Source organism: Syngnathoides biaculeatus, unplaced genomic scaffold (assembly GCF_019802595.1).
Source record: "Syngnathoides biaculeatus isolate LvHL_M unplaced genomic scaffold, ASM1980259v1 ctg198_pilon_pilon, whole genome shotgun sequence".
NCBI classification, from domain to species: Eukaryota; Metazoa; Chordata; class Actinopteri; order Syngnathiformes; family Syngnathidae; genus Syngnathoides; species Syngnathoides biaculeatus.
Window position 1 is genome coordinate 10,539 of NW_026907454.1, and position 6,965 is coordinate 17,503.

General features: G+C 40.8%; 3 non-coding genes across 3 annotated transcripts; 1 reads left to right on the forward strand and 2 right to left on the reverse strand.

Annotated features, from left to right (window-relative positions):
• Positions 1–73, reverse strand: trnav-uac (transfer RNA valine (anticodon UAC)). Its single transcript has one exon. It is a non-coding gene; the product is annotated as a tRNA-Val (tRNA).
• A 1,326-nt stretch (positions 74–1,399) lies between these two features.
• Positions 1,400–1,471, reverse strand: trnah-gug (transfer RNA histidin (anticodon GUG)). The gene has a single exon. It is a non-coding gene; the product is annotated as a tRNA-His (tRNA).
• A 4,881-nt stretch (positions 1,472–6,352) lies between these two features.
• trnav-uac (transfer RNA valine (anticodon UAC)) lies at positions 6,353–6,425 on the forward strand. The gene has a single exon. It is a non-coding gene; the product is annotated as a tRNA-Val (tRNA).
• The last annotated feature ends 540 nt before the right edge of the window (positions 6,426–6,965 follow it).

Consider the following 6,965-nt stretch of genomic DNA (forward strand, 5'->3'; position numbering starts at 1 on the left):
AGTTTCCACCCGGTCTCGAACTGGGGACCTTTTGCGTGTAAGGCAAACGTGATAACCACTACACAATGGAAACAACTGCACTGGGTATTGAACTAAGTCACTCATGTTATATCTCCTATCCACTTTCACGCCGTCATAAAAACATGTGACTTTTGTTTACGTCACCATATTGCCAGTCAAACAAAGCATTGTTCAATGCTAAGTCCGTTGAGACGAAACAAAAATACGTCTTATAGCACGACACCCAGAGTTTGTCCGATCCCGTTAAACATTAAGGTGGTGATGATAAATACAGGTACATGGAAACATGAGAAACACTTGGCATAGAGTATCCATATATAATGCTGAAGTCGATGTTTTTGCCAGTAAAACAGGTTAATCTACAGAATTGTCAATCTTGATCATCACTTGACGAAACAAGTTGAAGAATTTGCCTGTCACAACCTGGAGACGAACTTGGCCTGTGCCAATGAAATCACCGCATTCTCACAACTAGACGATCTGATTTGGCATTCCCGAAAATTGGGTCAGTCCTGGATCGTTAAGCATTCTAACTGCAGCCAACAGCTTTATACATCCAACTTTTGTGGCAGTTTCCACAAAGCTGTGATCGCGTAGTGGTTAGTTCTCTGGTTTGTTGCCACGCAATCCTTGTTCAATTCCGGATCACATCAGGTATGAATCCCCTCAGTCGCCTTTTTCGATGCTGTTATTTGACGTGTGGTACAGTGAAAATTGGATTCATGGGTTTGCAGAAGGTATAGTTTTGACGTGGGGTTAGTGGCACAGTGGATAAAGTACTTGACCATGGATCAGAAGATTCTAGGTTCAACTCCTGGCTAGCTCGGTCGTGTATTTTGCATGTGGTATCAAAGCCAATTCAGAATGATGTTTTAGGTATGTTCACCTGAAATGTCTTCTTTGAAGGTTAGGTCACAAATATATATATTTTTTCTTGATACCTCGAGAACTCCTTTATCAACCACATCTGCCTTTTTAAAGTAATTATATAGCAGAGATGCATCAATTGAATCATGAAATATGTCTTTCTGCAGCAAACGACCTCACACAGGTGCATCTGATTCAGGATAATACATGGAGTGGAGGTGGACTTTTCAAGGCGGCCTAACAGGTCTTTGAGAGTCAGAATTCTAGCTGATAGACAAGTGTTCAAATACTTATTTGTCTCTATCACACAAATAAATCACATCCACATACACACGTTGAATTTTTTACATTGGATTACAGTGTTAAAAAAATTCCAATTCTAGAATTTTGAATTTGTACTGTGATGGCAATGAATTACTTCCATAATTGTCTTTAGTTCATTTATTTTTGTAATTCTAAAGGGATTCATGCAAATATCAACCATAAGGACTAAAAAATAACTCAACAGAACTGCCATGACCCGGATTCGAACCGGGGTTGCTGCGGCCACAACGCAGAGTACTAACCACTATACGATCACGGCTGTTGAAAGCTGCCAAGGTTGTCTTTCTAAATCTGTCACCATGGCAACAAGGCTGAAACCCTGCAGGATGCTCAGCCAGCACCAGTGAAACTGAAAGATTTGATCTGCATTATCATCATCAAGTGAATCATCTCAACATTTTACTGCATTCCTAAAAATATTCATTAATATTTGATCCAGAATACCATTCCAACCGCTTTTGGATAGTGATGAAAAGCAACATTCATGTCACTCCCCACATCATCCCATTGTTTTATTTATATAAATAAACATTGAAACTCTAATTTATGAACAATTAGAGTCATGAGTATATTCTTCAATTAAATATTAACACTGCAATAACTGTCCTGTAACTGCAATAATGTTCGTGACAACATTTGAAAAATATGGAAATTCAGATAAATATGTATGAATCGGTCGCACGGTGGGCGCTGCTGTAAAATGTTGGGCTCACATTTCTGAGCACCAGGGTTCAATCCCAGCTTTGCCTGTTTGGCATTTGCATGTTCTTCCTGTGCATGTGTAGGTTTTTCTTTCCTGGCACTCCAGTTTCCTCCCATATTCCCAAAACATGCAACATTAATTGGACACTCTAAATTGCCCCGAGGTGTGATTGTGACTGTGGCTGTTTGTCTCCATGTGCCCTGCGATTGGCTGGCAACCAGTTCAGGGTGTTCCCAGGCTCCTTTTCAGAGTATGAAGCTGCCTTGAGTGGAAATGTCTGCATATATTTTGTTGATGACTGGTGACGACCTTTCTTGCGTGAGGCTTGCAAGTATGGGATCCTGACCCTGCAGTGTTTGTGTCATTTTTATGATGACATTCTGATCATCCCATTCCATAAATTTGCTTGAAACAAAAAAAGCACAGTAAATGTGTGAGGCAACAACATTTTGGGGTATGGGCTGTTGTTCATGCGATGCAACAAAATATGAAACACTACCAACCTTTACAAAGTGGTGTTTAGAAAGCTGAGCTTAAGAAGGTGTTTTTTTCATTTAATTTCTTGAAAAGTTTTAATTTTGAAGGTGAGGGGGTTCCATCTGCGAGCAATGATGTATTAAATGACCAATTACTGCCATTTCATAAAATGGTAGATTCCTTTTCCCAGACCAGCTATACCAATGCTTTTTCATGTTTGACTTTGTTGATACAAAAAGTTCTAATAATGTAAATTTTCTTGAGCATGCATCCTTTTTGCCCAATGCTTTAGTGGTGTCAATATCAATTACGTGAATGATTGTTTGAAACAGATTGGAAGGAATCTGACTTTTGGTGGTAAAATATGTTTGTGATTGTGAATAAAATGTACATCCAACAGTGAGGCTGGCTCCATTTGCTTATACGTCAAATCCATTTTCCCCATTAAAAAGAATTAAAATGTCTTTTATCCATTGGAATCCCCCAAAACAAAAATTCTGGCAAAACAAAACAAGAAATGACCCAAGCGACAAGGCCAAAGTGAAAAATTTCAAATTTGGGCTCTGTGGATGATCAGAAGCAGACGGCCTCTTCACTCCACGATCAGATAGTGATGAGATTGGGTCACTTTCTCCTCACTCTGATGATGATATGATTAAAAAGTTTGGTTTAAATGTTGAGATTATATATGGAGGAGTGGCCAGACTTTTTTTTTTCTTCCACGAGTTGCACTTTTTAAGCAGCGTATGGACCATGCAACAACAAGAAATTGTCAAAGAAGAACTTTTATACGGGTTTTTAATCCAGGACCTCTCGCACCCAAAGCGAGAATCATACCCCGAGACCAACGAGCCACAAAAGTTTGCACTTGATGTTTTTAGAATCATAGAATCAGACCAGGAGGGGGCAACCCATATTTCTTGAGCTTTTTTTTTAGCGCCATCCTCGTGGCTTGCTGGAGCTTTTTCAAAAACGGATGACATTGGAAAAAGATGGGGAGAGAAATAATTTTTGTTTTTGATATGGTTTTTGTGGAAGGACAAATATTACACAAAATTATTCTACTTCGTTCCCTGCCTGACAGTGATGACTTGAGATGTGAGGTGGGGGCCCGAAGAGGTGAGGTTTGCAGCCAGACTCTGTCGAGTGCAAGAGGACCGAGAAAGAGAGAAAGAAAACATACAAACTCGGCATGTGGGTAGATATTTGCCAAGTCTTTTCATTAATGATTTTTATTATTTTTTTTAATCTTTACACTAAATGCTCGTCAATTTTTTTGGTGATTTCAACTTTTCACATCGACCCAAATTAATGGGCCTGGACCAATGGTTTCGCTGGACTGCCACCATGGGGAAACCAACCAAGTAGGTTCAAGACCCCACCCAAACTCACTGCTGTTGTGTCCATTAGCAAGACACAGATACCCTGAACTGCTCCCCTGTTGCTCCAGTGTGTTCCACGAACTCGTGTGTTTGTTCACTATGATGAGTAAAATGCAGACAACAAATTTTGTGTACATGCATACATGTTCATGAAAACTAAGATGAGTCTTCTATTTCCTCATGACCTGATGACTTCTTTCTCCTGGAGGTGTTGGTGGTGACTCTCATCTCCATCCATCCATTCATTCATCCATTTTCTTTGCCGCTTATCCTTACGAGGGTCACGGAGAGCGCTGGAGCTGATTCCAGCTCTCAACGGGCAGGAGGAAGGGGACACTCTGAACTCGTTGCCAGGCAATCACAGGGGATATTGAGACAAACAGCCACAATCACGATCACACCTAGGGCAAATTTAGAGTGGGATGCGGCAGAAAAAGCCACGCAAGCACGGGGAGAACATGCGAACTGAGTGGATGGATGTATGATTCTCCTTAGTTGCAGCCCTGATGGTGATCAAGGTCTACAAGATGGGACTTGAGACATGAGATGGGCCTGAAAGGTGAGGTCTGTACCTGCTCCCTGCTTGCTTATGTTGCCACCTGCTGCAGTGTTTTTCGTGTGTGTGTGTGCATGTTCACTTTGATGATTTAAATGCAGAAGACAAGTTTTGTGCACATGCATGCATGTTCATTACAAAAAAGATGATTCTTCTCTTTCCAAGTGTCTTCATGAAAACCTGATGACTTGTTTCTCCTGGATGTGTCAATCGTATTTGTGATGCTGTCTCTTTTGTACTCGGTCATTATTATTATTTTTATCTATCTTTGTCAATTCGTCCTCGTTTGCCGATGGTCATAAGTGCAGTAGCAGTTTCCATAGTGGTTATCGTGTTGGCCTCACATGCAAAAGATCTTGGTTTGAAACCAGGTGGACACAGCTACTTTTTTATCTCTTTCTTGTCAGCAAACTGTTGTCCATCGTTGCCGGTTGCGTGATATCTCTAAAGGGACACAACGGTCTGATAGTTCCGGTACAACCTCTCAGATGTTATCCAAATATCATCTATATGGACTCATAACGACAGTCCGTAAAGGGCGAAGACAGAGTTGTCCAAAGCTGATCGTGATGAAGAATAGGAGCCAAATAGCAGCTGGAAAACAGACAGATTGGCCACTGGCTCCAAGTGACGGTATTTCTAAGGACTCTCTTTTTATGGAGTCATGGCTTGAAATCATGCCATTCCGGCTGTGCGAGTATTTTTTGAGCATTATGTACGCCTATATGTTTTAGTGACATGGCACAACCTTCCTATTCAGAGTTCTCCCCTTGTTAAAATAGTTGTATAACACGCCGCACACAAAATCCTTGCCATGTATCTGTTGACTTGTCGTATAGATGAGAGAACTGAAACTGTTTTTTCCCCTACTACTTCACTGCTGCATCATTGCAGCAGCGAGATTTAGTTCTGCTGCTGGCAGTAGAGGTCCCAATGGCCGTAGGAAAAAATTGTTGGCACCGCATCTGGTTTCAGTCTCTGGCTCACGACACTTTTGTATCTAATGCTGTTGCAAAACATGCCGATTTAAAGTAATTGGCACAGAGTTTGGAATGCTTGCCAGGCACGCATAACTGAGCATGTTTCTTCCCATGTTGATGCATTTCTGCTAAATAATTACTTTAAAATGGCAGATGTGGTTTATAAAGGAGTTCTCGGGGTATCAAGAAAAAAAATATATATAGAAGAAGAAATTTAAGGCGAACATACCTAAAACATCATTCTGAACTGGTTTTGATAGCACATGCAAAAAACAAACTGAGGTAGTCAGGAGATGAACCTAGAATCTTGTGACCCATAGTCAGGCGCTTTATCCATTGCACCACTAACCCTACGTAAAAACTGAACCTTCTGCAAACCCATGAATACAATTTTCACTGTCCCACACCCATCAAATAACAGCATCGAAAAAGGCGACTGAGGGGCTTCATACCTGCTGTGATCCGGAATTGAACAAGGATTGCGTGGCAACAAAGCAGAGAACTAACCACTACTCGATCACAGATTTGTGGAAACTGCCACGAAAGTTGTCTGTATAAAGCTGTTAGCTGCTGTGAGATTTCATGATCCAGGACTGACCCATTTTGGGAAGGCCTCGTCAGATCGTCTCGGATGCGGTGCTTTCATTGGCACAGGCCAAGTTCGTCTCCGGGTCGTGACAGGCAAATTCTTCAACTTGTTTCTTCAAGTGATGATCAAGATTGACAATTCTATGGATTAACCTGTCTTATCGGCAAAAACATCAATTTCAGCATTAAATATGGATCCTCTATGCCAAGTGTCTCTAATGTTTCCATGTACCTTCATTTATTATCACCTTCTAAATGTTTAACAGTATCGGACAAACGCTGGGTGTCGTGCTATAAGACGTATTTTTGTTTCGTCTCAACGGACTTAGCATTGAACAATGCTTTGTGTGACTGGCAATATGGTGACATAAACACAAGTCATGTGATTTTGTGATAGTGTGAGAGTGGACGGGAGATATAACATCAGTCAGTGAGCTCAATGCCTGGTGCAGTTGTTTCCATAGTGTAGTGGTTATCACGTTTGCCTTACACGCAAAAGGGCTCCGGTTCGAGACCGGGTGGAAACAGGCAGTGTTTTGTTGCTTGCTTGTAAGAGAGCTGTTGTCAGAAGGAAGAAAAGAAGGAGGGAACACACAAAAAAATGAGGAAGGAAGGAAACAAGGTGGGAAGGAAGCAAAGAATGAATTGAGGAAGAAAAACAAGGAAAAAATGATGTGAAAAAGGTAAGAAGAAAAAAAACATTGGAACAAGGAAGGGAAGGAACAAAGAAAACAATGATTGGAGGAAGCAATGAATGAATGAAGGACAAAAAGAAGGAAGTAAACAAGGCAGGAAGGAAGCAAGTACAGGACAAATGAGATAACTGCTGTACTGGAGACTACCATGTTGTTTGACTGCAAAAAAAAAATACATGACAGAAAAAAAATCATTTCATTCTCATTCAGAAGAAACAAGTTTTCAGGTCTGACTTTCATTGGAAATTTAAGTTCAAGCGAAAAACAGAAATCAAAACAACATTCTAGAGGAATTAGTGTGGGGAGACAAAAACAACAAAATCTTAGTGGCAATCAGCTGCCTGGACATTCAGTTTGCTTTTCCTTTCCTGT